The following is a 13,012-nucleotide window of genomic DNA, read 5'->3' on the forward strand; positions in this document are numbered from 1 at the left end:
TGAGGTCGGGGTTTCGCGTTGGCAATGTGAGGGACAGAGAGTCACAATCAGGGCTCGTGAGTGTTGATGTCGATAGGTTTCCTTGCAAACACTACTTAAAAAAAAACCCATTTTACGACACACATTTCACATTGGTCATAATAAATCCATCGTAGTACGATAACCGGTGGCATTTTCATAAATATGTTACATTTTAAGTGCCATGTGCACGGCGCATGACTGATACAAAGACATTGATTGAGAAGACCGTCTTAATAGGTTACAGAGCAGGTAATCTAAGATGGTGTATTTGTAAACACCGTCTTAGAAATTTTAAATATCAATGATGTTTTTATACACCCACCGTTGTTAACATTGAGGTTTATATACCACTTTTGGGCGCTAAGTGATGAACACTCCTACCTCGCTCGAGCTCCCTCCCCGTTTGTCTGAAATTTCTACTGTGACCTCTCCGTGACCTTTACCGTTTGCCTGCATCTCCATCGCACCACCGTGACCTCGGCTAAAGGAAGGTAGCATACATTGTCGCGCGTCCTTGGTCTCTGCGTCACGTCTTGTCGCGCCACCGCAAGCTACGGTGTTTCCCTTTTCAGAGTTGTCGTGCCCTACAACTGCTCTTCAAGGTAAGCTTGTCGGTGTTTGAAATTTCTTCTTTGGTGTTGAAGAAGTAATTATTAAAGGTTTAGTGAAGTTGGAATGTTCTAACTAGCTTGTTGTGCAATTTTTGCCATGCCCTAACAAAGTAATGTTTGAATGTATGCGTTTAGGAACCCATTAAGATAATGCTTTCGTGTTTATGCTCCCTAGTGTTCTTTGCCTTTTCTTCTTTGGTGTTGAAGAAATTAGTATTAAGGGTTTAGTGAAGTTGAAATGTTCTAACTTGTTGTGGAATTATTGACTTTCCCTAAGAATCAATTTGACTTGCGCTTAGCTTGTTGGAAACTTCAATCAGTAGATAGATTCAAATCTCTTGTTTGAAGTATTTCTTCAGCCTGTTGCATGTGTTACTTGGAGTAGAAAAAGTACGACAATTGACATGAACTTTGAATAAGAGTTAGCTTCCTAAGAGAACCTTGTGAGTATGTGTTGACCTTTTATCCTTGTAAATGCATCTAAAGTATGCTTGGTAATTGTACATGCCTACAAATTAGAGTTATAATGTAACTGTTAATGAATTTATACTACTACTTATTTCTTAACATGAAATACCACTTCCCTGAGCCTGTAACAAAGAGTATACCTAGGATTTTGGTCGTTGATTTTAACTATGGCTGATGGTGGAAGACGACCTGTGTTGATTGCATGCACTGCTGAGAAGAGAGGAAACATGTGTAGTCACCTGCGATGAGTTAGAACCTCATGAACCTCTTGTGCAGTTAAGACACCCTTAATGGAAGAAAAATGGATACACAGGGACACAGGAATAAGTAACACTAATGAATGTCTAATGCATGAATCATTATGGTATGATGCTCTTTGTTTTAATTTGTTGTAGGAAGAGCCTTCAACGAATATAGAAATTTACTCTTAGTTTGATAGTTTAATTTTTGAAGCTAAATTTTGTTATAAAACTATACTTTTCTACTTTTCATTTTTATCAAAATCGTTTACATATTTATACTCATTGAAAATGTGCGTCTAGTATCAAGTAGTTTGGTATTGTAAGTTTCATCTATGTACCTGCAATTTCTGGCCTTGAGGCATCTCTTCTTCAAGCTCATCAAAAGTCTTGCATAAAAAGAAGCACTTAAATGGGATATAAGTTTATTAACTATATTTTCCTTTACTCATCAAAGCATTGTGGACCAAAAGAGAAAAAACAGACCTCTTCCCTCCATTTCTGGCATAAGCATCGATAACTTTCCTATTTCTCCCACCCACTGCCACAAATAATATGGTTTTAAATGAAACCAGGATATATCCAACTGTTGTTTCACTAAATTTCTCCAATTGATGAGTGCAAATCTATGATCAAACAGTTTGATTTGAATGGGGATGGTGTCCTAAGCTTTGAAGAATTCAGAATTATTATGTAGTGAGGCATGTATATATAAATGTTGATTCTGTATAGTGTGTATTTGAAATTTGATTGATTTATTTGCACATACTATGCATAACACTATAACTCCTATGATAGTACTATTTTAGCTGCTTCTTGATAGTGATGAAAATAACTATCGGATTTTGCCCCAACTGTGATATTTCAATAATTATTCAAGTGTTCCTAATGAGAGTTGTGCCCTAACTATGCCCCAACTGATTTCTTCACTTCCAACATAGAACAAAACATCACTTTCCTTGTCTGACAAACACACACTATGAAGGCAGGTTTCCTGATTTGGCTGTTTCTGACACTGGCAGTCATCATTAACTAAACAAGGACTAAACCCATGTTCCAAATTCTTCTTTGGACACTTAACAAAATAACCAGCACAATCCATTGAACACACACCAACTAACTCACCATCCCTCCTCTCAAACCTCAACCACACATACATCACTAGGGGCAAGGTTTGCTACTAATGAGGTTGAGTTGTTGTTGGTAGTTCTGGATTTGGTTTTTGACCATGATGGTAACATGATTTTGTTTCTGTTAAGGTAGTTGTGAGGTTTGGTGGTAGCAGCCACTGAGGCTTTGCTGCTATTGCCATGATTTGTTTCTGATGAAGAAGAACTGAGAGCATGAACCTCGGTGCTCTTGAAACGTTCAGTTAGCTTGAAACCACGCATCTGTGATCACTTATGCGTACTTTGATTTCAACCCCTTCTGCATAAGTGCTGAACTTTGAATATACATAAACATGGGGTGTGAACCTTTGAGTGAAGGAACTTCATTTTGTTATTTTGTAGTTTCTGCAACATATATATATAGTCTCAAATTAAACATGTTAGGTGTATGTAGTAACTCTGAGCACAGTCAAATTATTAGATAATATACAATGATGATAGTCTCAAGTAAATTAAAAAAGTTTAATACGTGTTGATGTATGCATCATAGAGGACTGTGGTAAAGGATTAAAGGGGAAAAGAAAGTTAATAGATATAACTTTCTGCTTCATTCATTCATATTTAATTTGTTATTTACATATTTATATTAATTTTTTATCGTAACTGAATGCAATTCTGTTATGACAGAATTTGTTTGCTGCCTAGTGGAATTAAGAAGTTTATGGAATTGCTTGTAACTGTGCGTTGGTAATGGCTCCCGGCTGCTGATACATTATCCCGACTTTGACATTTTAGATATCCTCTCGAAGGTAATTGGCGTTCGTTGTATTTCTTGTTGGCATGTTATAGTTATTGTTAACTTCTTTTATAGGGCCTGTGATGTTGTCCTGCTTCTCTGATTTGTTGTTGCTATCAATGTAACCTAATTAATAATTTGTCGTATGAGTATGTTGGTAGCTAGAATATTCTCCATTACCTGAGTTAAAGACGTTTTCTGAGTGTAGAGTATGATTAAGGTCAACACAGGGGCCCTGGTCCTGCTGTCGCTTTGGGGCTTGATGGAGAGCATAGACAGCACGGGACATAATTGAACAATTAATTAGGTGCATCACAGATAACATTTAGGTACAGGTTGTGATCAACACCTCCTCTTTGGCTTGCTTTGTTAGTTAACCTCCTTGACTCATTCAATCAATGCATAGATATAAGCGGTAGTTTGGCTTGTAGCTATTTGTTTCACCCACAAAGTTGGACCTTACACAGGGTTCATTGGATTTGTCAAATGTGCCAAACAGAAAGTAGAAACATGATGTAGGATTAATCAACAACTGAAAATGGTGTTTTTTCTCTTTTTGTTGTAATCTTTAATGGATTAGCACCCAGTCCCTACACAATGTATGGGTATTTCGTATAAGGTAGCAGTAGTAAAGAGGCATAGAAGCTAAAAGTGGAAAATTAAACACTAGGATTGATAAGAGTAGGGGTCTACTGCAACAATAACCATAAAATTTAGATCTTCCAGTGCCTTATAGATAATGACAAAACAACTTGTGATTAATTTCCTGCAGCAAATGTATTATAGCTATCGCTGACCTCAACTTGTCTCCAGCCACATTCTTTAACCAATCCTTTACCATCTATCAGATTTCTTAACATGTGCCTCCTTCCACCTGCCCAAAGAGGTAGATAACTTAGCTGTCATTAATACATAACTTCCAGTATTGTTGTTGTTGTTGTTGTTGTTGTCGTCGTTGTCGTTGTTGTTGTTGTTGTCGTTGTCGTTGTCGTTGTCGTTGTCGTTGTTGTTGTTGCGTTGTTGTTGTTGTCGTTGTTGTTGTTGTCGTTGTTGTTGTTGTTGTTGTTGTTGTTGTTGTCATTGTTATTGTTGTCGTTGTTGTTGTTGTTGTTGTTGTTGTTGTTGTTGTTTATGAATAGCATATTTAAAGTGAAAATATGTTAAAAAGTAATTAACAATGTATGGCCTATAGTATAATTTTTTTTTCATTTTTTACCCGAGTTAAATAAATTTGATGTATGATAATAATAATAATAATAATAATAATAATAATAATAATAATAATAATAATAATAATATTTACACATAGAAAGATATCTAGGATACAAAAACGCATCCTATCACATGTAAAAAAGAACAGAAAGATCAAATCCCACAATCCGATAACAGCAACTAATTGCTAGAAAACACATAACCGTATCACTATCAAAAGACCCCATCATGCTTTTAAAAGACTCCCACCATATATAGTTAAGAATCCTATACATCAAAGCTTTTAACCACACCCCTTCTAAACAATATTGTATATTCGGACCACTGAGATACCATCTTCATATCATTAATTTTGTAGCTTTCTCCAAGTAAAATGAATACTCCTACACACTTTTTCATGATTGGAAGTATGCTAAAAGAGCCCAATGCTAAATTTATCTCGCAATACCTTTGAAATACACAAAATTGAATCTAATAAAAAGTTGGCTTTGCCAAAATTCTCTTACTGCTTTATAGTTCAGTAACCCAATTCCCACAGACACAAACTCCCTCAATAATCCTCCATGCCCACCAACCATTTGATACTATGCGTGAACATAAAAAATATCACCATTCAAACCGTTATCTCATCCAGACATCCCTATGCAAGCTTTGGGATTAAGAATCTGACCTGATAAAGGATGCTGCAAACCTCTGCTTTCTAGTGTTCCATTGCCAAGAAAACACATGTACATCTTCCAACATTGTGACATCAGTGTTCTGCGTTTTTTTTGCCAGCAAAATGAATACTATAAAAAGCACAAAAGAAAGAAGGTAGTAAGAAAAAGAACTCAATTTTGATACATAAAGCAGTAACCATGACTAAAAAATTCCAAAGAGCTTAAAAGGAGGAAAAAGAAAGAGCAAATTGTCATGGTTACACGTTCATCTACCAGCACATCCCTGATATCCATTTTAGAGAAAGGCAAACCCTTGAATTCCGAGACCAAACAAGATGATGTAAAATATATTTAAGATGGAATACTTTGGAAATCAAGTCAAGTTGAAGCGGCAACTATTAACTATTATCAACCAGAACATAGAGCTCAAGTATATTTGTAAATAACTAAAAGGAGAACAGAGATGGCCATTTACAGGAGGAAGTGAGAGAGTGACACACATGATACACACAAAGAAACTATTAACAAAAGATACAGCGATCTCACAAGACATTAAAGCATAAAATTATAATGACAGCAACGACAAAATGCCAGATATGTAATTTAAATAATCAACAACTACTAATCTTGCAAAATAATCTTACATCTTGGATCATACTAAAAACATCCTTGATAGCCAGGGGTATGATACCAGGAGAATTTTGGTCTCCCTGCACATTATTATTGAAAACAAAATTAGATTTTAGAGACATAACTGGAAACATCATGCCTATACAGAAAGTATAAATTAGATAATGCAGTAAAAAGGCATAAAGTATTTTAAGACAAAACCAAGCAACATGACAAAGTAAAATGTGGTAAGACTGTAAACAGAACTATAAGTTAATCAAGCATTAGCAAGCAAAAGCATGCTACAACGACACCATAAAGAAGGCCTCAAACTGGGAGAGGAGCATGAGCTACCCTCTGGGCTCATCTGCATGGCCATGTCCCTCCTTGAAAGAGCAGGAGATACATTGGTGCCTGCATCTTTGAAACCATCAAGCTTTCCCCTATAAGTTGGAACCAACATAAAATATGACACATCATAAGCACAAAAGTATACTTTTAAAATTACATAAGAAAATCATCTCATCATTATGGATACAATTGTCACCCATTAACGCACATCATTAGTGTTATCAACTAAAACTGGCCTGCTCAGCAAACCCGATCACAATTCTCATATTACAATTTAAGTTCATGATTTAAGTGATGCTTCTTGAATTGAAGTAGCAACAGGAGAATTTAAGTGAAAAGAAAAAAAAACTTGGGATTGAAGAATGAGAGAAAAAATCGAAAGGCTTCTGATTGATTAAATACCTTTCTCCATAAGTCAATACCTGCCTTCCTATATCCTCTGATGCAATCATCTGCAAAAGCAATGAGTTTTGAAACACATGACGAACTATATGAAATCAAACCAACCCAATTCCCCTTTCTAGATGTGACAAAGCGTGTAGAGAAATCCAAAATAGATCATAATATAGAAGGAAGCAAAGATACAAGAGAGACAAATTATTTTGAATTCAGGTGCGGAGGCAAGGGTAAATGAAAGAAATCCCATATCATGCAAACTACCAGTGCGAGTTAGAGAGAGCATACTCTAGACTCTAAATTCATTAGAACTGCAAACTTCGTCGATACCTTGGCACAATCAAGCTGTACCTATGTAACTGCCATTGCAGGAAGCCCATATTTAATTTGGCACATATCAGGATTCACAGCAAGAGACAAAAAGCAACGTAGATTTAATCCATGGGGAAGGTGACCTTGAGTTCTTGAAATACAATCACGACCAGATAAAATAGCTTCATAGCAAGGAAAATCAATAAAAAGAGTCAAAAAAAATAAAAACATTGGCTTCATTAACCCACCATCTAAAACTCCGAGTGACCACTTTCCAGCAAACAACAACACAATTGATTCCCGACTACACATTCCTTAAAATGATCACAGGAAACTAATATATTTCATTTTTCTCATTGTCATTCACTTCACCACCCTTCTTCCTAGCCTTCATTCTCGACAACATCATCTTTTACCCAAAAATTTTTTTAAAAAAAGTTAACTCAAATGAAATAGAACATTATCGAGAATTTTTTATTGAAATAAAAAATCAAACACATAAAATTAATAAACTATATAACAAAATTTCATAATTAAAAATAAAAGGATTGATAGATTGAGTACCTGGTAATGTTGGAAATGAAATTTAGGTCTGCGAATTTAATCCATGGACACCCACCTTTCACTTCACCACCATTCTTCCCAGCCTCCATTCTCGACAACATCATCTTTTACCCCAAAAAAAAGTGAACTCAAATGAAACAAAACAATATCGAGAATTTTTTATTGAAATAAAAAATCAAACACATAAAATTAATAAATTATATAGAAAAATTTGATAATTAAAACTATTAGACACACAATAAACTCACCTGTTTAAAATTATTGAATTTGCTCAATTTTAAGAAAAAACATCTTTTAAGTTTCCAAAATCCAATCTCTTGTAAGCCTCATGATCATTTAATTAATAAACACCTAGAAGTCCAAGTTCAATCTCAAATATCTGCTCCAGGATAATCCCCGAATCCCAATCCAACCAACAAAAATAAGCAAATGGATTCATGGCTATTAAATCATCCAGCCTAAAATATACAATTTCCAAAAAGAGAATGAAAAGAAAAAGGAAAAAACTTACCAGACTTCATATCCACCCTATCAACCTTCCCATATCGGCTAAAAAGTCGCTCGAGCTCTGACTGTCGGGCATCATATTCAAAATTTCCACAGAAAATAGGCCTCATTTTCCCTGAACACAAGTTAAGAAACACTCAACACTCAAATTCACCCTGTGCAAAATGGATAAGCATAACTGCGCAGAAAAAGATTCATGCCTCCTCTCTTGTAAACCCCTCTTAAGAAGCACCCTGAATTTCTCCCACCAGCTAGAGGTCCATTGGTTATCAGAGCCTATCAGGCATAAATAATAGTGTCATTTAATTAGCCATGGTGTTGTGCATATATAACTAACACTGTTTAACATACATTATTCAATACTTACGTCTAGGTGTTCCTGATGTAAAAGCTGACGGATGACTGCTATTTTGGTGAATGTCTTCTTTAAGAGCAGGATATAAGTTCTTCTTAAACGATGAAATTAGGGACTCATGGTGGTCTATTTGATCATCATGTTTGACATAAGCAACTACGCCTGCCAAACCACAACATCTAAAGTATTAGAAGGCTCTCCAGTATGTTTCTCAACAAATTGAATGCAAATTAATCCACTAATAGTTATATTTATTCCAATATTTGATTGCTTTTGAATAAAAGGAAAAAAAAGAAAAAGAAAAAGCAGGTGCCATCTTATTTAGGCAATCAAGATCGTAAAAATGGAATTCTACCTACTACTAAAAGTGTTAGATGGGTATAAAATTCTACCTGTTCATAATCATAACAAAAACAATAACATGTTAATAATATAAAGTTATATTTAAACTTAAAGCATGCATATTGTTCTGGATTGACACATTGGGCTTAATCTGAAACAGCATATTGGGCAGTTGTTTCCTGCACCTCCAAAAATTGCTTCTTACACCTAATTCAAAATGCAAAATTGCACTCCAAATTTTAGGGATGTTAAAAGTTACATTCCGAAAAGGCTAATATGAAATGTAATTTTACAATCAGTAATAACATAATATCATTAATATTATAAAAACTTCGTACCCCATTACCCAGAGGCTCTTCGCTATGCGAAGGTATGGGGGAGGGATGTTGTACGCAGCCTTACCCTTGCATATGCAAAGAGGTTGTTTCCGGATTCGAACCCATGACCAACAAGTCACCAAGGCACAACTTTACCGCTGCACCAGGGCTTATACAAAATAAAAATTATGCATGAGAATCAGTAATCATTGGAGGTTTCAATGGTAGGCACTTGGCAGGAAGGATGATGACACTATTAGAAAATACACTTTCAACATCAGTTATTTAGAACTTTCTACATCGGTTTTAAAACCGATGTTGAAAGTGACAATGTTGAATGTATGAATGTTAATATCGGTTTTGGAGAACCGATGTTAACATACATATGACAACATCGGTTCTCTAAATAACCGATGTTAAACACAATGAACAACAGCAAAAAAAGTGTACGCATGATGAACGTTGACATCGGTTTTCCAGTAAAACCGATGTTAATATGTTAGTTTAACATCGGTTTTCGAGAAAAACCGATGTTAATATATACCCTTAACATCGTTTTTTCTAGAAAACCGATGTCAACGTTGATGATGCATACACTTATTTGGTGTAGTTCTTTGTGTATAACATCGGTTAATTATAAATAACCGATGTTAATATTCAAATATTCACATCGGTTAATTATAATTAACCGATGTTAATGTACACTAGTTGACATCGGTTATTTACAGATAACCGATGTTAAAATACAAACGCCGACATCGGTTATTCCCCAAAAACCGATGTTAATATACAAACGTTAACATCGGTTTTGTATTATAATCGATGTTGGTTATGATATTAACATCGGTTTTTGTTAATAACCGATATTGTTTTCAAATATTTTTTTTATATACACTTTCTGTTTTTACAGTAAACCCAAAATTGTACCTGTCAAATGCAATTTCAGGAGGCCCAATTCACAGCAAGGAAACATTTTATTCTGCTTTCAAGCAGTTTTAATGATAATAAACATCAAATAGCAGATTTATATATTATAAAGAACAATCAACAAATGAATTCAATGTTCATGTTACATAGAAAATGTAAAAAATGTAAAAAATGTTAAAAAATTTCCCTAAATCCTAGGCCTGATCTCTAACTCGGAGATAAAACTGTGCCCACTGGATCCACAATGCTTTTAATCTCTCAGGCTCCAATGGTCTAGGGTCGTTAAAATACTGCATGATTAAATAAATCATATTAAGTTAATAATGTAATACAAATTATAAATAAATCGATTTTGTTTGAAATAACTTACCGCTTCCCAATTATTTCTAAAACTTCCTAAAATGATGGTGGACATCCAGTGCATGACATAGTAGTTGCACTCAGTAGTTCCTTTTTGTCTATTACACTAAATACATAATGAAATTTGGATATTAATTAAACAACTAGTGTACAGACACATAAAGAAATATATATAAGTGGAAGTTTTATGTAAATGACGTACCTTGACGACAATCCACCTAGCAGGAGCCTTTGATTTAGGCTGTGGAGCATCATCAAGACCCTTGGTAGCACTGTTCCATATAAGTAACAATTAAAAACTGCTGTTGTACGTTGAGGTATTACAATGCAAATGTATTGAAAAGAACACTAACCTATTAATAATCCCCTTAAGGTAGTTGTCTGGCCTGTTATGCAATGAACAAAACCAGAAAACTAAGTGTTCCTTGGGCAGGATGACCACCATCTGCCAATGTCCGCTGCAGTGGAACCTAAAATGGGTTAGTACATTAGTAAACAGACAACTAAGTGTTCCTTGGGCAGGCTCCAAGATACACATCGTGTTGTGAACTCTGCATCCAACTCTTTATGTAACTTTCAGATTCAAACTGCGATTGCCCATACCTCTGAATGGACTGAGGCTCGAGGAATCCATAGATATCAGAATTCCCCGCTCGCATACATGTTTCAGTGAGATGCCTGTTTATGTTAAGTCAAAGTTAAATATTTATGAATTGAAAGCCATAACTTAGGTAAATAAAAGCCTTTTATATAAAGACTTACAGAATCCACAACTGTAACACTGATATGCTGAGACATTGACCACCGTGTGCGATTTCGGAGAGGTCTTCGTGCTTTATGTACAGGGGGAAATTTGGATTAACGACCCCGAACACGGTGGCATCCCATCTAACCTGATAAGGCCTCAAGAAAAGCTTTGGGATGGTCAATGTCATCAGATAAAGTGGATCATCGACCTCCGGATCGGGCTTCAGAGGTGGTTTTGGCGGAGACACAACTATCTGTTCATGAAACAAAGTTAAATAGCCAAATTTGAGGCACGCTTAATGAATTAATTTTAAAAAAAGAAACATATAGTAAGGACAATAAGTACCTGGTTTGATAAAGACTTGATCAGATGTGTCGGCCAAGCAAGGAAGGTGTGAAGTGCCTGCCCCACTAAGGAAACCTCAGCAGGGGGTACAGGAACTGCATCATGTGCATCTTTAACCTCGTCCACACTCACCTTTACTTGGCCAGGCAACAAAGGAGTGTTATGAACAAGAGTGAATCCCTCATAAACTCTCCCCACGGCAACCAGGCGGGCAGGATCTGCTTCTATGTACAAGCCGCACCTGTCAGAGTCACCCGTCTCAGGATCGTTTCCTGAGGGATCAACACAACTCCCCTTTGTGCTCACCCGAGGACCGGAGGGACCAGGACCAACCAGAGGCTCAGGAGGTCCCTGAGATTGCATCTGTGACTGAAGCTGGCTGAAGGATGCCATGACCTGCCTCGTCACTTTCTCTGTGATGGACTCCTCTAGCTGGTCCCTGATCTGCTGAGTCAGCTGCTGTAATTCGTCAGGAGGCAGGGAGGAAGCGTTGTGGGACGTCCGTGGAGCCGATCCAAAGTATTGCTTGATGGTGACGCCGGCTCCAGCAGCACGGACACGTCCAGGGTGCTCTGGACGTCCAATAGCAGCGGCCATAACATCCTGACGTCCATGGGGGACGAACGATCCCTGTGTGGCCTGCTCCTTAAACGAATCCTGCACAGAAAACACACAGTGATACATGGCATTCTCAAAATATTCAAACATAATTGTAATGGTTAGTTGAAAATGACTTACAATCTTCTCAGCGATTTTCTTTGCGGCCTCAGTCGTCATCTCCCCTGTCTTCTTCGTGCGGGCCATCTTCCACTTCATGTGGCGTCTGACCGGGGATGGAGGGTCGATGACGTCATCAACACTTCCTGACTGTGCAGCTTCCTACATCTTCTTCTTGGTCTTCTCAGCCAGGAGCTTCTGCTCCAAATAATCATAACCCCCACGAGACAAAACGTGGGAGGCAGTATTCTGCTTCTGGATGGCTTGTGCCTTGATGCGCACATCCTGAAAAAATTAAACAATAATGTTTGAAATGGGTAGAATGAAGTATAACAACATCATGTTTAATATGAAAAACAACTTAAATGGCAAAGGAACATACCTCCCAAGAAGGGTCTCTGCGAGTCTGGCAAAACTGGGCCCACTTTTCCTTGCTGATGCCATATTTGTCACAGACAGTGTCCTCGACACCGTCCTGATCGGCTGCAAGGGCCCATTTCCTCGTGAGGTCTGATTTAAACTGCCTCCATCTCTCCCCCACGGTCTGTAGTAACTTCCTTTTCGTCCTACTGTCAAAAGCCTCTGGGATATCAAATTCCGCCTGACAACATGAAACAAAGTTTATTTGTTACAATAATGAAATTTTTTGGCTATTAATTACACACAATCAAATAAGAAAAGAGAAATACCTGAATATCCTCCCAAATCAGGTCCTTCTGAGCAGTAGGGACCTCCTTCCAGTTCTCGTAGGTGATGTCCACCTTATCACGTGCCACAATCCCCAAATATGTTCTTAATTTCTTCTTGTGGGGACCGTCGGCCTTCCCTGTAGCAGGATCAACATGCACCACTGGTCTCTCAACACCAGGTGGTCTAGTGGACAACGATCGTAGGCGTGAGGCTTTGCGTGTCCGCTTCATGGCAGACGTCGAAGCCGATGCGTCCGAAGTAGGAGGAGGACGAGGAGGAGAAGGAGGAGGAGGAGGAGGAGGAGGAGTAGTGGTGGCAGGTGGAGAACCCATGATCTTTTATACAATAACATAAAAA

Source organism: Glycine max, chromosome 10 (genome assembly GCF_000004515.6).
Source record: "Glycine max cultivar Williams 82 chromosome 10, Glycine_max_v4.0, whole genome shotgun sequence".
In the NCBI taxonomy this organism is placed as follows: Eukaryota; Viridiplantae; Streptophyta; class Magnoliopsida; order Fabales; family Fabaceae; genus Glycine; species Glycine max.